Here is a 21,323-nt window from a genome sequence, read left to right as displayed (position 1 = left end):
GCATTGTATTCGACCGGTGATACGTGTCGCATCTTCACTTATCCATACTGTAAGAGGTAATTTTCGTGTGACTAGAAATTCTTCCAATTCTTTGGCTCGACATATTCCTTCCTTAATATTGTGACATAATCCCCCTCTTCCTAGACACGCCGGGTGTCGCGGGCAGTCAGTCGGTCGCTGGTCTGTTTAGCACACACACGATCAACGTGTCTGGTCTCAGGGTTAAACCAATAAAGAGTTGTTATATAAAGTGACTAAGTAGACACATACGCGTTATTACAATTTTGGCGACGAGGAAAATCGTTAAAAAAGATATAGTTAGTTAGGACAATAAGAGTCTAAAGGAACGGAGCATAACCTCAAATTGATCACGCGATTCGCGAATGTCCGAGAGTGCGGATTCAGAATCAAGTAGCGAATTAACAGACAAACCCACACGGCACGAAATATGTCAGAAATATTTCCGAAATGTTACAACATTTCAGATTCATTACATAATTTCAGGAATATTTCTGAAATGTTTCTGAAATATGTCAATTGCAATATAACATTCCCAATATTTCGGAAACCTTTCAGAAATATTTCAAATGCAGTATAACATCACTGGTACCTTCGAAACGTTTCAGAAATATTTCAAATGCAATATAACATCACTGGTACCTTTGAAACGTTTCAGAAATATTTCAAATGCAATATAACATTTTCGATATTATAAATATATTTCAGAAGTATTTCAAATGCAATATAACATTCTCGATATTATAAATACATTTCAGAAATATTCCAAGCGCAATATAACATCACCGGTACTTTCGAAACGTTTCAGAAATATTTCAAATGCAATATAACATCACTGGTACCTTCGAAACGTTTCGGAAATATTTCAAATGCAATATAACATTTTTGATATTATAAATATATTTCAGAAATATTTCAAGCGCAACGTTTCAGTAATATTTTCGTTTATGTGTGTATACATAAGTATTTTTCATAAAATTTGTCATTTTTCAAATTTTCCATAATGGACAAGTGCATAAAGTTTTTCAATATTTATACCTTTCATAAAGTTATGGATCTTTAATAATTATGCATACTGAGCTACGTCCAGTCAGAAAGACCGAAGTGAAGACTTTTTGACGGAATACGAATTGGGCTTCATAATTCTCATTTGTCTTGTTGAATCTACCAATTTTCTCGAACAATATCTCTTAACTGGTATTTTAGTATAGTGATATTGGGGTGCTTGAAAAATCGCGCTTTTACGACAGAGCCGACCGGTCAACATGGCCGACTTCACCGAGTTACCCCATCGAAGTTACTAATTGTAATATGATTTCAAGTTGCGATTTTACGCCGCCAAGTGGATTCTGGATTCACCCCGGAATATTAAATTATTCCCGTTGAAGTGGCACGGAGATATAAGGATATTAAAAAATAGTCTCTGAGGGAAAAAAAATGTAAATTAGTATATATATTTCTCGAAATGTCAAAGATTGAAATAGGTCTGCACTAGTCTGCAGAACTCGTGTTAATGCGATCTAAACTAATTTCCTCCAAAACCTCAGAAAAATGTGTGGGCGAAAAAAGCCCAGCCCCTAAATCGAGAGGGGATCCAATTCTCCCTCGGATTCGCTCCTACTCTACACGGAAGTAAATCAAACGAACTCTTAAAGCTGCCAAAGGGACTCGTGAGAACGGGTCCGAAAGTGTGGTCCACACCGAATGCGTGTTTACTTTAAAACCAGTATAACATTGACCAGATACTTCCAAATTCCAATGTTTAGAATATTCAAGTATTGGAGGTGGTGGTTTCGAACGCCTTAAACGGATACATAAATATTCATTATTTACGTCTGAACTATATAAGAATAAACAAGCAGTGTTTATATTTTAACTAAATAATTCATCAACAATTAACATTCCTTTTTGATTCCTGGGTGACTGGTTTACACTAATTGTAATGTTATAATATTTATTCACATTCTTATTCTACGTATATGTTTATTAAAATTACCGTCGTACTTATATTAATTCAAATTAACGCGCCTTATTTATTCGCGTTTTATCCGCGAGAAAGCGCTGAAAAACCCTAAAAATATGGCATCACGTCGCATACTCGAGCGCACGTGCTCGAGCGTCGCGCGCCAATTTTTCGCGCATCACCGTCGCGCAGCGTCGTGCACTCTTCCATCCTTCATTCTCGAGCTTTCTTATTCTTTCGCGCCGCGTTTCACAGGTCGTTAGATACCACGGATCTCTTGAGAAAATTACAGAAACCCACGTGGCAAGAAAAGTGGATATTTGGTAAGTAAATGTTTAATTTCCAATAAATGTGTAGAGAATTAGACCAAAATATATCCTTAGCTACTTGGCATAATTACATATTTACGTGCATATTTGCTATGTACGCGGTTCTGCAGTTTGCTTGCTAAATCGGCTATCCTTGGCCACCACGTGTTGAATGGTATGCAATTGAAATACCGGCTGATGTGTGAACAGAAAGTACTATACTGCTTATAATTTTTTGGCAAGCTGTGAATTAAATAAAATAATTACGATCGTTGACTTCCCAACTATGAAACATCTATAATATTAAATCTTTTTATAGTTTACTCAACAAGGTTATTTCCTAAGCGCAGTTGACCTCTCACGAGTGAGTACTCGTTTGCTTTTCCATAGAATTGAAAAAATCATGCTACGTATTTGAAGGATAACTTTTTGTCAGAATAACTTTTCCTTTGGAGAATCATTGTGATCTGGATGAACTAAGAGTGTTTGACCAAATATTTAGAAAAAGTCAAAAATAGTGGAAATTGTGTGTGGAAATTTCTGGTTTTTTTCTCATATTTTTTGGTCAACAGATCTTCGATCATCCAAATCAGAGAAAAATTCCAAAGAAAAATTCGTCCTGATAATTATCCTTCAAATTGCATAGTGATTTTCCCCCTTGATGGAAAATCACTCGATACGGCATAATTGCCTTATGCAGTAGTAAATTATGCATATTCCGATATTCGTATAGTGTCGCGATTTATTAATAATGGCTAATTTTAATTTATACTAAATTGTTGATCAATTGAAACTTGAAGATACGCCGAACGTTATCAAACTTCGGTTTACTTTTCACTAGTTAATTACTGATTAAGGCCTGTATATTCAAAACTGTACGTTTGTAACATTTCAACTATAATTATTATAGGATATTATTATGCATTATAATTATTTTTCACGCTATACATATAGACGGGCCCTAATGAAACACTTAGTGTATCTCGCTGGCCCAAATAGAACAAGGCTGTTTCATAAAAAGCTGGATAAGGCATGTACAGAGCTCTGTATATACGTCCTATGTCAGCTTCAGTTTTATGCACATTCCTATCATTGTTGATTATAAAATAGCAGAATATACTCTCACAAAACATTCTGCTTATACGTTATTTCAATCTGGCGTATACCACCTTGAGCCTCGTGTAATCTAGCTTTAGTTAGAAAGATATCAGACTAGCGTGGAGACCGCCGATCAGTAATTACATGTTATTTGCTTTGAATCACACTCATGTATTTACAACTAAATCTTGAAACATCTGTAATAATTGCAGGAAAAGGTTGAGCAGCTGACAGTCAACTGTGTATTCGAAATATACAACATACGTTTTAGGTAAGACTATTATTAACCAATCATTTAGTTTATGTTTGATCAAATGATTGGGTAACCAGCTACCATTCGATTGGCAATCACACTAATCTAATATCAATAGTGGCATTACGTCCATATTTTCAGTGTATATTTTATGTTAAACAACTTAACTTTGCAGTCAACTGTATAGTAGACCCTGACAAACATTAGTTCTCAGACTGTTTTCAGAATAAACTTTTATTTTCCTGCACATCAAATGAGAAATTATTGACTGACCTTTTGTTATTCAAAGTTTTATGTTCGCAACATTGAATATTATACTTTATTATACTTGTATTATTTATAACATTTGATTTCAGAAAATGACACGTAAAAGAAAAAGTAACGACTGCTATTCAGATAGACATAAACGTCGACTCGTTGAACAACAAACTAAATTAAGTATTATTAGAATGAAGCAAGCTATGTCATTTGAACAGACAAACTTATCTGGTCAAGACAATGAAAATACACTCGAGCGTTCAGAAACCCAGTCAGACTCTCGAAATTTTGATGTTACTATTGATGGACCAAATTTTGAAAGTGTACCATCAAGATCAGAAATACATGATAATTTACATAGCCAAGATAGTGAATATAATTCTGTAATAGGTAGCGACGTTGAAACGAATGTAGATGAGCATGTCGATAAAAATACACCTAGTATTGCAAATATTACAGAAACCCATGATTTAAATCATTCGGATGATTCAAATCTTGCAAATTGTTCAGGAAGTTCTCAGGAATTATCAAATAACAATAACTCACTGGTTGGCGATTTCCGCCAATGGATAGCAGTTCATAGACCTTTGAGAGGTTCTGTTAACGCGTTGTTAGGTATCTTGAGAAAACATACAAACGCAAAATTGCCAAAAGATTACAGAGCACTTCTCAAAACTCCTTGGTCTACAGATATTCACTGTATCGCTGGTGGCCAATATTGGCATAATGGACTGGAAAAAGCAGTCAAATCTATTGTCAAGCATCGAAAGCAAGCTGGACACAATATTGGGAATATTAACTTGATGATAAACATTGATGGCGCTCCTGTTGGCAAATCGTCACAATATCGTCTTTGGCCAATTTTGTGTTCGGATGATATTTTGAAAAAAGTTTACGTTGTTGGGGCCTTTTTCGGAGAAGGAAAGCCTAACAATGCTAACGAGTTTCTTGACATGTTCATTAACGAAGCAGTGACTTTAATCAATAATGGTCTTCTATTTGATAATCAACAGTTTGATGTCAGAATTCAAGCCTTGATATGCGACGCACCTGCTAAAGCATTTATTTTACAAGTCAAAAATTTTAATGGGTACAACAGTTGTACAAAATGAAGGAGAATATTTAGAGCATACCATGTGTTTTCCATCAGCAGGTGAAAATATAACTCTAAGAACCGATGAAAATTTTAGAAATTATATTTATCAGGACGACTATCAAATTGGAACGACAAATCTTTCTAGAATACCTCACTTAGGATTGGTTACAAATGTTCCACTAGACTACATGCACCTAATATGCTTAGGGATTGTCAAAAAATTGCTTTTGCTCTGGACATGTGGGCCTCTTAGCGTGAGGCTATCCGCCTACGACATAAAAAAAATCTCTCGTGCATTAATTAGGCTGAGAAAGTGGGTTCCATCGGATTTTGTGCGAAAACCAAGGTCATTAAAATTTGTCAAGTTGTGGAAAGCGACAGAGTACCGTCAATTTCTTCTGTACTTAGGTCCCATAGTTTTAAAAAATGTATTGAAGAAAAACTTATACGAGCATTTTTTAGTTCTGCATGTGGCGATAACAATTCTGATCAATCCGATTCTGGCAAAAAATCCTTCAAATATAAAGTATGCAGAAGAACTTTTACAATATTTTGTTGAGTCTTTTGGAAATATATATGGATTTAAGCATATGTCCCATAATGTTCATAATTTACTACATCTTGCTGAGGACGTCGGAAAATTTGGTCCTTTAGATGAGTTCAGCGCTTTTAGATTCGAAAATCATATGTCTACGATTATAAAAATGACTCGGAAAGGCGAGAGACCGCTTCAGCAGATAGCTCAGAGACTTGCCGAATACGATTATATATCTACCACTGATACGACGGACGAAGACGTGCATATAAATGTTGGTTTTCACAAACGTCACTTCGAAGGTCCTTTAATTGGTGATTTAAAAAAATGCAAACAGTATAAGGTTCGGCGTCAGAATTCTTATTTCATTAATTGTAATAATTCTACAAATGATTGTTGCATGCTTAAAGACGGAACAATGGTAAAATGTGTAAATTTCGTAAAGTACAAAAACACATCATATGTTATCGGTTACGAACTGGTTCGATTTGAAAATGTATATTCACTACCTTGTGAATCCAAGACATTTGACATCCAAACTGTAAAGAAAGATGCTAACCTTAAGTCATGGCCATGCGCTAATATATGTCTCAAGCTGATGAAGATACCTTTGGATTGTGTAACATCTCGTAATGAAAAAATAGCTATGTTTCCAGTACTTCACACAGCTAGTAATCTCTGAGCAGAACAAACTGCACATTTTGTAAGCAACATGTTATTCACATGCATTTTTATGTACATGAAATTTCAGTTAGTTTAGAAATTATTGATTTCTTGAAATGAATGCACCAGCTTTTTTTATTAACCACGATCTTCAGTTGAATTTTCTAAGACCAGCTAATATTAAACAATATTAATTTGCTTTGTATATTCTCTGTACAAAATATTTTTAATATATTTCTGGCCGTGTGGCTAGAGATGTTCTAAATTCATATCAATTTATATCCTGCAAACTGTATATCTATATCGTGACTTCACTGCAACAATTTCTTATTTGAGATCGTTTTCAATACGCCGAAGAATCATGAATTTCAATATAGTCGAGTTTCATGATGGTCTGCACGTGATTCCGTTTAGCTGGTTGACCGATGATAATAAGACAGCTTATTGGCCTCCTTATGAGGATCCGATAAAAATGTGTAGGGCGGTGGTCAATATAGAGACCCCGGTCAAGGACAAGTGGGAGCTGTTGAAGGCGTTGGCCATACTCGGAAGTGCAGGTATTTACTATTCTGATCAAAGGTAACGTTAGGAACAACTGTTGTCTACAATCATATTTTTTAGTGCATGTCCGTCATCACACTAATTTTAGCATGCAAAGTAAACGATAATAAATAATAATCATTTACTAAAAATAATTTGTACATTGTGATCCTTTTTACATATTGGTTGATCTGAAATTATAAATCTGATAATTTTATCTTTGATTATGTGTTTGCCCAGCTGTTAAGTATGAACTACATTAAGGGGAGACTTCGGTAAAATAAGAAAGTCCCACATTTTTTGATCAATTTGATTGAAATTTGGACCATTTATTTACATAGCAAAACTAAAACTGGAATCTGGTCTAAGTTTCTGCTCAATATAGGTCAAGTAATTTGACAGTTACGCATTTTTTCCAAGATTCCTCGAAACATTCCTTGCTCATTAGGCTTCATCGTAGAAGGTTGAAGTTGGTTGTCGATACACTTTCTACCATAGACTAAAAATTGGTTGAAGAAATTTTTGATTAGAGTTTTTCAAGTCATTTAGGCTATTACTTAAACAGTTTGAGTTTTTATTTACAACAATTTTTGGTGCACGGTAGGCTGGGAAATGAGTTATATTCATCGGAGCTCAAATTCCTTTCACCAATTTCAGGACAATATACCTAATTGTGAAAATATTTCTGCTGAAGGGCAAAATGATTCGATGAAATCTAATGCGCAAGGAATTTTTTGCAGCGATGGGCAAAATCTTCGAACGGTTTCTTGCGCATATATTTTCATCGCAGGAGGTTGGAATTTTATTTCAAGGCCTATACTAACATTATCTAAAAATTTGTCGAAGGATTTTTTTGTACGACTTTCTTCAATCATGTAAAAATTAAAAAACCGATTTTTGTCCAAAATTTGACTGAAGTCTCCCCTAATTATATTTGTGACACAAAAAGTAATTGTAAAGCAGCTGCTTAGTCAAAACGGTATACTACTGGAATCACTCTTAGGTTTCCTATCATGGAATCAACATAATGAACTGTCAGTTTCATAAATTATCCAGTATCAGATTTTTGGTTCTAGATTTCCTTATAGTAAATTCAAAGACGTTCTCATCGTATACATAATTCATAGTTTGATTATACAATGATGATTACGCAATCTATTTTGTGTTAATGGTGATGTATGTAGATATGATGTGAATAATGTATTAATTATATCAATTGTCTATTATTTGGTTTCATACAGATAATTACACTGACGCAACACAAAAACTGAAGCTCGTGCAGGATGCTTCCGATTTAGAGAATTTTGCAACGGAAGAGAGTTTGAAAAAGTCGAGATCTAAGCGCCATCGAATATTGCCTATCTCTCCGGACACATCTGGGGATGAGGAAGTGACTGTGCCTAAGCCGACAGAAGACGCAGCCAACAACAATAAGAAAAAAGCTACATGTGGAAATGGGGAAAAAACGATGAACTTGCCAATAAAACCGGTTGATTTTGTTACTATCAGAGAAGCAAGAAGAATTGATAATGTTGAGGCGCAGGTTACAAATCATTTGCCATCCAAGAGTGTGAATTCACAAGTTGGTAAGGATGTATGACTGTGAACCATGATTTTATTTCATCCATCGCTTTTACATTTTTGTGTAAAAAATTGTGTAAATACTTTTTTCTAAACATCTAATACTTGTAGGAAGGGGGTTGGCGAGTAACAAAGGCATGCAGCGTCCAGCCAAAGAAAACAAAGAAACTATTATTCTAGAACGTAAATGTATATCTACTAATGAATAGTTGACATAGCAATTGCAGGTGGATGGTCATTGAATTAAGATTATGTTACGAATTAAATAGCTTCTTCAATTAAAATTGTTTTGTAAAGAGCATGCCCTGTATTCCAGGTACCCTATATTATTGAACAGGTTAGATTAGTTTTGTGTAGATTCGATTTTCCGCAGTCTCTCTGTAGTTTCTTAGTTGCAAAAGGTTCCCTACGTATATCTATATTTCCATTACAGACCATAAATATTTTTTCTAAGACTTAAACTATCATAATCTATAAACTTGTGGAGTCCCCTGTCAAAGATTTATATTTTATTTGCAGATATTGTCCAGTCGAATATATGTTCACCCAAATTTATATAAATACGATTTGTTCGTTTCAGACTTCCATAGAGAGCTACTAATCACTATTAGCAAAATTTACCACACGACCCAAGAGGTCGAAAAACGACTCAAGTTCATCGAAGACTCACTAAAAGCAAAGGAGTTACACCTTCCAGGGGCTCAAAATAACGGTCATGGTGCGGACGGAGACGCACTTGAAGCTATGTTGCCATTGGGGACTCTTCTAGAAATCGATGAATTCGATAATAAATTGCGAGAAAAGGAATTTGCATCACGAGTGGTAAGAGAATCTGTTATCATTTGGAAATTGTACTCGTTTTACAAAATTAGTCCTACACAAATAATTGTGTTTCAGGAACGAAAATGCCCAAATAGTTTGAAAAATTGCCAGCAATACCTACTTTGAGGCGTTTCATCCCTTATCAAATTTAGTACACCACTTCGTTCATCTTTTGTCAATTTTAGAAAACCCTCAAAACCTTTTTAAATCCTGTGAAATCTCCTGAAATTATTTGAGATCATTTGAGGTCCGTTGAAATCTCTTTGTATCTTGAAAAATATTTTTTTGCAACCTTCTGAAATCTGATGTTTCTTGAAATTTGTTGAAATCTTTTTTAATCGTAAAATTCCAAAATTGATAAGTTGATACAACCCATTGTCTTGCACATTATTGGCTCTAGAATTTCGCTAATTTGGAATCAAAGTGACAAATGCAAAATGTATGCAATTAAATTCATGGTATATATGATCAAATATGTAGCATACAGTGTTGAGTTAATAAACAATAATCTTCCACTAATGATGGAGAATTTTAAACTATCGTAACCATTCTCCATCTGAGTGCAATGAAGAATATACGTATAAATACGGTAAATTCTAGTGCTTGGCGTTCCCTAGCTAACATCCAGCAGGTACAACAGTCAACGACTAAACAAACTATTTCATATTTCAGGTTAAGGTAGATAATGGCGTTTCAAAAGAAAAATTGTGTGCAACAGTAAGCGATTTTATAATTATAATACATCGTCTGTGCACGGCTTATATGTGTTGTAACGTTTCGCGGTTATGGGGTCCAAAGGACTAAAGTAACCGCTGCTATTGTGAGTGTCTTTGCTCGAGTTGAAAGTTGTTATTAATGAATTTAGTAAATCGGAGCTCTCCTCATGTAGGTAAAGAAAGAATGAGTCTGCCAATTAAAGAAAACCTGGGCTATGTTAGCTATAGAGTGTTCGTGGAGTCGGACAGGATTCGCCTGCCAGAACCACCTTGCAATAGACTTGGGTTTTTTAGGCCGAAGCTACGTGTTTTGCAGACTCGGGCAGAATACCAGAGGTGCACTATCGTTAGTTACGGAATCAGGTAAATAGATTACCGTCCCTGCTTTCCTGAGATCGGACTTAAGTACCTGCGTACCAAAGCGGTTCGTTTTAATCGCGAATTTATGATGATGTTGATTTATCCCAGACCAAGGCGCGAGCCGTGGTTGTCCCTCGGACTTGGGATCACCACCAGGGAGAGCCGGACACAGGTTTTACCCAGTACTGTCAAACTGGCTGTTTATCCAAAGCTGTTCCCTGCCTATAGTATCCCCAATTGATTGACCTCAACAATTTGGTTTATCAGACAAGGATGCAGTAGATGTAGTTACGAAAGAATTCTTCAAGTTATACTTACAATAAACAAAATGGTTTAACAAAAGAGGAGTAAAGAAAATAGTAATGTTAACAGAGAAGAAACAACTAAAAATAACTAAGAGTACAATCGCTGCTAAAAGCGATCGAAAAGAATTGAATCTAAATACAAAGAATATTAACAAACAAAAGAAAAATAAAGAAATAAGAACTCAAGTTTTATAGGCTGCGGTCAATCAGTATGCCGTAGGAGAGTTTAAAAGAGGTAAGTTTAGAGTTGAGTATGCGAAGGTCGTTATAAGTTTTCGGTTTGGATTTCAATATTCGAAGATTTGGTTGGTTGAAAGTAGATTGAGTAGACTGCTTTAGTTCTAAGCTCAAGATTTGGTTTCTGATAATTTATGTCTCCTAGAGAGAACAGTGAAATTTCACAGAGTTAAAGTTTGAAGTTAAAGAGAGTCAGCTGAGCGTTTTGCTTCAGTGCTCGAAGAATGAGTGATAAGTGGAACAGCTGTGCGCTTTGCTACAGGTCTGAACTTGTAATCGAAGAGTATTTAATAATTTCAATAGAGTCAATTGGGCGCTTTGCCTCAATTGCTCGAAGAAGTTAAATATTGGGTGGAACAGCTGTGCGCTTTGCTATAGGTCTGAACACTAGGTCGTCGTTCGTGCTCAGTTTTATACTTGTCAGGCCTATTGTCTAGGGATTATCCCCGCCGTTGGGTCCTGGTCCGTCGTGCTGTCCTCACACCGCTCGCTGGTGTGGGTGATGATGAGATACAGCTGGTTGTATGTAATGGTCATACTCGGCTGACCGTTACAGTATTGTATGTTATTGCTATAGATGTTTGAACAAGTACTTTCTTCCAGGAAATATTCTGCATACCTTGATTCTGAGGCTGACTATAATTGAAGGGGTTGGTGCAAAAAGGATATACGTGATAGACAAAAACGTCCTTTTTTTATATTTTGATACTCTTTCTACATTAAGGCCCTCACTATATAAACCTGTATTCAATATTCCAGACCTATAATTCTACAGTATAGATTATATCATTTATTGGATTGTTCTATTCAATGAAAAGATTTAGAAGGCACCAAGACTTTCATTTGAGAAGTATTACAGATTAGGAGTATAAAGAATATGTGATTGAGCAAGAATATTGATTTAATCCTGAATCCTAATCAATCCAATTAATTCGGTCATCTGCATCGGATATATAGATACAGGGTTTCTACTTAACCCGAAAATCAATGAAATCGGGGTAGTCAGGGAATTTAACCGGAATATATACCTACATTGTGAAAAACAGCAACTATGCTGCACATTTTGTACAGTGCGCGAGTAATAATCATTTGTACACAGCAATAATTGTTGATACATACTGAGGCTCACATGAATAAAAATTTGTAACAAAGTAAATTGGGATTAAAATATTTTTGAACAAAGTTTTACGGCTATAATCATCAAACAAATTAGAGAAGTTTTTTATACTTCTGAAAATTTCAGGAAATTTCTGTTTTAGGTTAGACTAGACACCCTGTATAATCGGCAAGAGCTTCATTCTGGTTAATCACATACTGATCAAAATAATGATTACATATATTGCCCCTCGACAAACTAAATTCTCCACTTATATTATACTAAATTAATAGCACGCAATTATAACTCTTATTATGTTCTATTTTGTCCTGGATTACCTATCTGCACGCATTAATACAATTCATTTGAAAACATTTTAACTGTATAAATTTATATACTGGTTGCTAATCTAAATGGTGAGGGAATCCTATAGTGAAAATGTAAAGTGACAATGGGAATTGTTGTGATTTTTCTATTTGGCTTGCAATATTTTTTTGACTAGTGCATAATTTACAAGCACTATAATATGTGGTATGAAATAATTTACTATATTTTCTCAATATATGTTTTTAGGTACACTTTATGAAAACTCTTGGCGGAAAAGACACCCATGATTTTTTATTCAATGCCTTGAAACGCTGCCTCAGTAATTCCGTTGCCAAAGAGTACAATATGGATGGCAAAAAAAAAAGAAACCGCTGAGACCGACATATTCTTTGAGAACCATCCTCAGTGAGTATTTGCGCTATATGTTGGAATAATATAATTGTTTCAAAAAAATATAGCTCTTAACTGAAAATTATTATTTTCTCCAGAAGCTGCAAAGATGCATAGGGCTGAATCTGATGAAGATCTCGCCATAAAAATTATAAGCTCCTGGCTCGCTGGAGCCAAATTGAGATTCGATAGAGAAACGTACGACAAATAAAAAATCTTCTTTACTGTGAACGACTACCTAAGCATATGTTGAAGGGTATAATTCAAACCTGGGATTTTTTTTTTTTTGCACAGCGCCAAACTGGGAGTGATTGAACCAGAACAAGAACAACAAGAACAAGTACAACAAGAACAACGTGCGGATTGAGAGTATATGACAAAACGTAACATTTCTTTGTAAATATGGTGTATAGCAAAAGACTGCCCTATATCAGCTTAATTATTATAGCCTATATTTTCATGTGCATTATTGTTTCCAAAATAATATAAACAAAATAATATAATAATAAGTTTATATTGAGAAAAAGACTATACTTACTTTCACGTATATTTCGAAAGAAGCCTTTGGTTCACGACTTTACATTTCATACTACGCACTAGTTTAGTATGCGTAGTAACATTTACTACGTGTGTTACGTAACATTTCTTTGTAAATATTGTGTAAAGCAAAAAACTGCCCTATATCAACTTAATTATTGAAACCTATATTTTCATATGCATTATTGTTCCCAAAATAACATAATTATAATAATATAATGATAAGTTTATATTGAGAAAAAGACTATACTTACTTTCATGTATATTTCAAAAGAAGCCTTCGATTCACGACTTAATATTGGCATGAGTCTGTACGATTTTATAATGTATTTGAAAATAAATAACTTTATAAGATACCTATATAATTAATCATTTTACTCAGATTCAGGACTTTCTTTATTACCTGAAAGATTTTTGAAATGTATTGTGGAACATATCAGAAATATTTTCACTATATCTTTCGGAAATGTTTCAGCAATATATCAGTCACGATTTTCAGATATATCGCTGAAAAATTTCTGAAATATATCGCGAAAATATTTCTGACATATTACCGAAATGTTTCTGACATATTTTTGACATATGTCAGCTATATATTTCTGACATATTTCTGAAATGTTGCAATAAAGAATAACGTGTTTCAAATGAGACGTTTCTGAAATATATCGCGGAAGTATTTCTGACATATTACCGAAATGTTCCTGACATATTTCTGACATATGTCAGCTATAAAACGTTAGTTATATATGCGGACATGGACATATTTCTGACATATTTCTGAAATGTTGCAATGGAATATAACATGTTTCTGATAAGACATTTCTGAAACATTTCTGAAACATATTGTGCTGTGTGGGTGAAGAAGAATGTCAATCCAAAAGTAGATATGGGTTGGATTTCTAAGTTAGATAAACCACAGCTATTAGAAAAACTGTTAAAACGAGGGGTGACAAAAACACCAGATACTAACATCGACGCATTAAGAAAAGATCTCGTCAAGTTATTACGTCATACAACGGAAGCAGAGAGCTCTCAGCAAATGGAGCAACGTCAACAAAGGCAAGAGTTGACTGAACAAGAACCCGGCGACATTCAGAATCCAGTGCCAAGAAGAACGAAAATGGCATACAAAGCTCCAAGTCTATAATTTCAACTCGGTCAGGACGACTATGATATATTTATTGATCAACTGGAGTTGTATAATTTGGCGGATGATGTGGCGGACGACAAAGCGGTGGCCGTGCTACTCACCAAGATGAGTCCAGAAGCATACAAACTTATTCGGAATCCTTGTGCGCCAACAGAACCGAAGTCGGAGACATTTGCAGAACTTAAATCATTAATCAAAGAACACTTGTGTCCCAAGCCTTCGGAGGCGATGAAAAGGTACAGATTCCATCAAACCCGGCAAACTTTTACAGAAAGCGTCGCAGATTACGTGGCTCGATTGAAGAATCTAGCCTATAATTGTGAATTCAGCAATTTTAAAGAAGCTCTTAGAGATCAACTAGTCTGTGGGTTGAGAAGTAAAGACACAAGGACTGAAATCTTCAAGGAAGAAAAACTCACGTACGACTCAGCGTACAAAATTGCATTCGCTTCAGAAAGAGCAATTCACATACACCCCGTTACCTAAGCATATCAGTGATGAAAAAGCTGTCGTCAACATCCGTAACAGCGACTCATATTGCTTTCTATGGTCGGTCACCGCAGCCCTCTCTCCAGCTAACAACAATCTCAGCGTAATTACTTTATATCTAGATTTAGCTCATTACTTTAATACGAAGGTTTGCATTTTCCAATGTCCTTAGACCAGATTCCAAAATTTAAGAAAGTTAACAAATTTTCAATCAACGTTACTGGTGTAGATTGTACGGAAAAACAGAAGCGCAGTGAAATTGTAGCCATTCATTCCAGCCGAAACAAGTCTGATGAATCAGTATTCTATTTTTTAGTGATAGAGACTGAAAACGACGATAAAGATGTTGATGATGGTATGTAAAATATTAAAAAGAATGTAACACATCATTTTGCATGGATTCGAAATTTATCGAGATTGACAAGTTCCCAAATTTCCAAACGCTTACATCAGACGTGGTTGTGCGATAGGTGTCTATTACACTTTCAATCTGAAAAGTCTTTGTTCAAGCATAATGTAGATTGCATGAATTTGAACAAAACCAAAGGTATCTTACCAGCAGAAGAGGACAAGATTCTGAAATTTAAAAATTTTCAACATAAAGTATCCGTTCCGTTTTGCGTTTACGCAGGTCTAGAATGTTTACTGCAGCCCACACATGAAAGTTTTGGGGAAAATAGAACAATTTATGAGAAGCATTTTCCGTAAAGTATAGCTTACTATTGTTACGCCCCGACGTACCGCCTTGGCGTACCTTTTTTTAAATTCCATTTCATTTCATTTCTTTGATTACTTCAATGCACATATATCATTTCATCAAAATCTCATATTCTAATAACAGCGAGTTCCACCCCTCCTGGCAAAAGTCACGTAGAGACCAACGATGATTCCTAGTATAAGGTTCAACTGTATTCTATTTAACTGGTACCAAGAACTGAGATAGGAGACTGCTGAATTAGCATCAGTAGCGCTCAGACTGGAAATATCCCTCTTTTTAAGTTAAAACTATAATCAATAACTAGGATAAACCACTACCTTTAGAACCACCAAATTAAAATAGATTACTTATTGGAATGTATGAATGAATGTGTGAACATTGCATGTAAATATCTTTTGTTCATATCTTCAATGTGTCACCGACGAGATTGAGAATCGTCGGAACACCGTCGAAGAGCGAGAAGTAACGCTGACCATGTGGATTTGGGCACCAGGAGGTCGCCCTCGCACCTCATTGGCTAATTACCGTTGTAACTAATTACAACTGCAGCTCCTTGGACCCCCGGGCCCAAGAAGCCGCGTCTTTCGTCTGTCAAGTCGCGAAGTGCGTGGACGTAAACCCGGATTAGCCCTCTCGAGCAAGAGTAGCGTTTGGAAAATCTTAGTTGTGAACGACCTAAAATCTCGTGCTAATTCGTCAAATTCGAGCATTCAGTTATTCTGTTAGCTGTAAGAGACTCACTATTTTCTACGTTTCCATCTTTTCTGTTCTTTACTAAATCTCATCGTTTCGCGAATAGACATTTTTATGCAGTTCCATTTTCCATAATTAAACTGAGTTCCGCCCTGATTCAATCGAATCAGGTAATCTTAAGTAATAATAATAATAATTACACTATCATTTTCAATAAATAAATCGTTCCAATCAATTTCATCATACATTAAAATCAGAAAATTGACACTTTCAACTATAACTTTCGATAACAAGATATCATTCCAAATCTAAAAGACTAAGTGACCGACGTTCAACATCATTCGATTCATCAACTCTTCCAAATTTGAGGTGAGGCCCCTGGTCCAGCATTCTACCGACGCAGACCGACACGATCCGACGGCTCTCAATCTCGTCGACCGATTCACCTAAAGCTAAGTCAATCCGAGTGTTAATCTTCGAAATTAGACGAATTCTTGTTTCACCTTGATAATCAAAAACTACTTCAGTAATATTCATTCAAAACCAAGTCTAGAATTGGTGGCTAGCTTCACTACCCCCAATTAAATTGTACTTATTGTTTCCAAGAATTAACGAATAAGACTTAACAATAGTATATATATAATCGATTTAAGATAATCTAAAAAGAGAGATACAATACAATAATCACGACCAGCTAGTTATAACCATCGTTCAGAGTAGATGTTCCTGGTACCAAATAATAATATCCTCTAGAATAGTATAACACACGATTTTTATAAACTTGAAGACTTTATAAATTGTTATTTTCGGCTCATATATCATTATCACCATCGATTGCTACCAGATATTTCAATAACCAAATTGAAACAGAATATACTTCATCTTTTACCAGTTACATCATATTAAACATTTATTTTGAACGACCTTCTTCCTATTTTCTTCATTATAAAATTGCCTCAACAAATTAAACAAACCTCACAGACCTGTACAGGACTATAGCAACACGATCCTACACATTACCGGCTTATCGAAAGGTAGGTTTTCTCTTAGTTTAATAATTATTCATTGTCGTTACGTGGGAGCTTGATGATTCAATTAATCATTAACTACCACCGCTCAGTACACCCTCACCCCCACATAACACTATCTACATTCTACGTTTGACGATTTGCTTTCAAAATTCAAAATTATTCGTAGAGAGGCTTGCATTCAATGGTTTGTGGAATTGGCACATTCGTTAGAAGATTATTTAAAAACTGTTGTACCGATGGAACCGCTCAATTTCAATCAAATCAACGAATTTCATTCAACAACAGTGTGTCACATTTGTGAAAAACCGTTTACACTCACAGACGTGAAACATCGTGATCACTGCCATTTCACTGAAAAGTACCGTGGTGCTGCTCACCGAGGTTGCAATCTAAATTACCGAAATTCGTACACTATCCCAGTGATATTCCACAATCTGTCGGGTTACGATTCGCATTTTCTAATCAAAGCGTTGGCTACATCGTTCGAGGGCACAATTAAGCTTCTACCCGTAAACAAAGAAGAGTACATTGGTCTTACAAAATATGTCAAGGGGACAGACGTAGAGTTTAGATTTATAGATTGGTACCGTTTCATGCCCAGTAGTCTTGAGAAATTAGCAACGTATCTCGGTGATGATCAAAAACACCGGCACACAAAAAAAAAAATTTGTCTGTATACCGGGCGCCACTTATCTACGGGCATGTTTTTCGACTTGCTGAATATGAATTTCAAGTCAGTTTAGGCCGTCCAGCCTTCAATTTCGAGTAAATTGCAAAAGAACCCCAAAAATAGCGAAAATTCGATGTTTTGGTAAGAAAAAAAATTATGAGATCTAAGGCAATCATAATTTCCATGTATTAGGATCTGTTAAATACTTATTTCGACCGTACTTTAATCATAAACCGTTTTAAATCTAAAAAAATTGTAAAAAATCATCAAAAATTGCAAAAAAAAAAGAAAATTGGGATTATCTTGGTATAAAAAATTTTGTGGACCTGGATTAACATAGATTTCCATGTAAATAAATCTGCTTGATCTGATTCTGCAATAAATTTGGCCCATAGTCCCCTCAAACATTAATAAAATTGCAAAAAATCGATAAAACAGCAGAAAATTGCTGCTAAAAAAATGGCAAAAATCTTTTAAACACAATTAAATAAATTTATTGTATTTTTTATTAGCAAAATACAAGATTAAGATCCAAGAATGTACACAAATTGGACTTTCAGCGGTTTTTCGAGGGTATTGTACTGTTTCATTCTCAAATGATCTACGACGTGGATACCTCTTTCTTCAACTTTTCCTTTATTTAGTAAAAATTTGCCATCGTGTTGGGATTTCCACTTCTTCGATGTGCAGACTTCATTTTATTGCATGATCGCTTGTACTTGCAACCAGGGCACCTCCTCGGGGTGACGGTGGGCAACAGAACCATCTGGCAGAGTCCCTGGGTTAACGGCGTGTGTGCCGTCATGGCAGGTATGAGTGATGAGTACTTTACGATGCAGGGATTCGGAAACCCAGTATCGGCGTCTGGTCAGGGTGAGAAAGCCGGCCCGCAGGCGTCGTCATCCAGCGACTGCAGCTCTTCAGTAGTGGGAAACTTGGCTACTGGAGAGTATACTATTACAAGAAGCAATTCCCATCTATGCAATAAGAGTCCTTATCTATTTTGTTACGTTTGTGGGGAGTTTGAGCCGGTAAAAAACCGCAGAACGTTTTCAGATGGATTAAAACGAAATTATGAAGAATGCTTTTGCATTCAAATTACAAATTTGGATTCATCCTAGGTCCCACACTTTGTTTGTGGTCGATGTAATATTATGTTGACACGATGAGAAAAAGCCAAAAACAGAGAAAACTTGAAATTTACAATTCCCATGATCTGGACTTCATCAACTAGTTCGCATAACTGTTACTTCTGTATGACTGAAATTGCCGGTTTTCCTCCGTCGAATAGAAGTAAAATACAGTACGTCAATGTTTCATCAGCTGTTAAGCCACAGAAAATAGTTATTGTTGATGAAACCGAAGCTCTTGAAGAGATCGAAGTAGAAAAATAAGAAGTGGCAATGGAGGAAGAAAAGGAAGAAGAAATTTCTGAAAATGAAAATCCCGAAGATAAAGATTTCATGCCAGATGGGAAAACGAAAGACCCTGAAACATTTGATCGAGAAGGACTAAATGATCTCATACGAGATTTAAATTTGCCTAAGGATTGAGCTGAATTACTGGCATCAAGACTGAAAAATAAAAATTTCTTAGCTAAAAAGGTAACGGCTTACTTTTATCAGAATAGAGAAGAGGAATTCCGGAAGTTTTGCACAAAGGACGATGAGAACTCGGTGGTGTACTGTTCCAATGTTAAAGGCTTGGTTGATGAATTAAAACCTAATATCTATAAAGACGATGGGTGGAGACTCTGTATCGATTCATCAACTAGAAGTCTCAAAGCTGTCTTGCTTCACATTGGAAACATAGTAGCGCCAATTCCAATAGCCCATTCGACGAAGCTTAAAGAGACCTAAAAAAATTTGGAAATTGTAATGGATAAGATAAAGTATTCAGAACACCAATGGCAAATTTACGGGCATCTCAAAATCGCAACACTACTTTTAGACCAACAATCAGGATTCACAAAATATCCTTGCTATCTATGTTTGTGGGATAGCAGAGACAAAAAAAATCACTATGTGAAAAAATATGGCCTACGAGAGTGCAATTAAATGTCGGTACTCATAATGTAATACAAACACCATTAACTCAGCCTTCAAACTATCTGCTACCGCCACTTTACATCAAACTAGGTCTCATGAAACAATATGTCAAAGCTCTGGACAAGGATGGTGATTGTTTTCAGTACTTGTGAGAAAAGTTTCCGGCAACAAGTGATGCCAAATTAAAAGAGGGAATTTTTAATGGACCCCAAATCAGAACTCCATTTCAGGTTGCTAATTTTATAAGTAAAATGAATGATACGGAGAGAGCAACTTGGGTAAGTTTCAATAATGTGTGTCATAACTTTTTTGGAAATAATAAAAGTGAAAATTACAGGACAATAGTCGAAGAATTAGTGACAAATTACAAAAATTTAAGATGCTCAATGAATCTAAAATTACACTTCCTAGATTCTCACATCGACCACTTTCCTGAGAATCTTGGGGAGTACAGTGAAAAACAGGGAGAACGTTTTCATCTAGACACAAGTGACATGGAAACTAGGTATCAAGGAAATTGAAATATCAACATGACGGCAGACTATTGCTGGACACTCAAAAGAGATATGCCAACAGAAAATAACAAACAAAAGAGAAATCCACTCCGTAGATCATTTGAAAATAAAAGAGTTTGATACCACCGGAAAATAGTTTAGAAGTTGGGAAAATCTTTCTTCTAATTCTGTTTATACGTCATTTTCATAGATTTTACAATTCTTTTGCATTTTCACATTTCCATCTTGTATTTTGTTGATAAAAAAAACAAGAAATTTATTTAATTGTGTTTATGTTACGTCCTCCAGACTTCTCATTCCTTTTCCACCCTCTTAGTTACCTTACGCTCTGTAGTCAACTCTTATCGTTCGCGAGTCAGCAGGTTCTCCTGTAACTCGCGGCTAGCTTGCCTTCTACATCGCGCTGAACTAAGCAGATCCATCCCAGCACTCAAGCAAGACACCTATCCCTCTAAACCAAGACCATACCCTTTTCCCTTGACCGACTCCGTTGCATTGACCACTAATAAACAATCATATACTTCAAATCGTTTACCTTCCCTTAATATCGATCCCTTTCTATTCCGTTCCCTTCCTGCATTGGGAGTAGTAGCACGCGAGTGCATAGTCGACGTGAACGGACCCTACAATAGCCAAATAACACCTTGGCTGGGCGTGGAGTAAGCTGCGATTACCGCTCATCGGAGCCTACGCAATCTACCCCGTAACATTTTCGTGGCAGCAGTTTTTTCCGTCGACCTACCCGTCAGTGCAGTGCTGCATGTTTTCTACGAAAGTGTTCAGTGCTCAAAATTTCTAACGCCGTACCAATCAGTGATAGCCGTGTTACGAACGAACTCTGGCCTACAAAGTACTGTGACAGACATGCTGAACCTATTCAACTCGCCACGAACAAAGGCTCTGCAA

At 35.7% G+C, this 21,323-nt stretch overlaps 1 long non-coding RNA gene across 1 annotated transcript; it reads left to right on the top strand.

The window, feature by feature from the left end:
• The first annotated feature begins 2,195 nt into the window (after positions 1 to 2,195).
• Positions 2,196 to 4,091, top strand: LOC124293047. Its single transcript, XR_006902952.1, has 3 exons — positions 2,196 to 2,304; positions 3,600 to 3,658; positions 3,997 to 4,091. It is a non-coding gene; the product is annotated as an uncharacterized LOC124293047 (long non-coding RNA).
• The last annotated feature ends 17,232 nt before the right edge of the window (positions 4,092 to 21,323 follow it).

This window comes from Neodiprion lecontei, chromosome 1 (genome assembly GCF_021901455.1).
Source record: "Neodiprion lecontei isolate iyNeoLeco1 chromosome 1, iyNeoLeco1.1, whole genome shotgun sequence".
NCBI classification, from domain to species: Eukaryota; Metazoa; Arthropoda; class Insecta; order Hymenoptera; family Diprionidae; genus Neodiprion; species Neodiprion lecontei.
The sequence above is the reverse complement of the archived record's forward strand: the minus strand, read 5'-3'. Positions and strand labels throughout refer to the sequence as shown.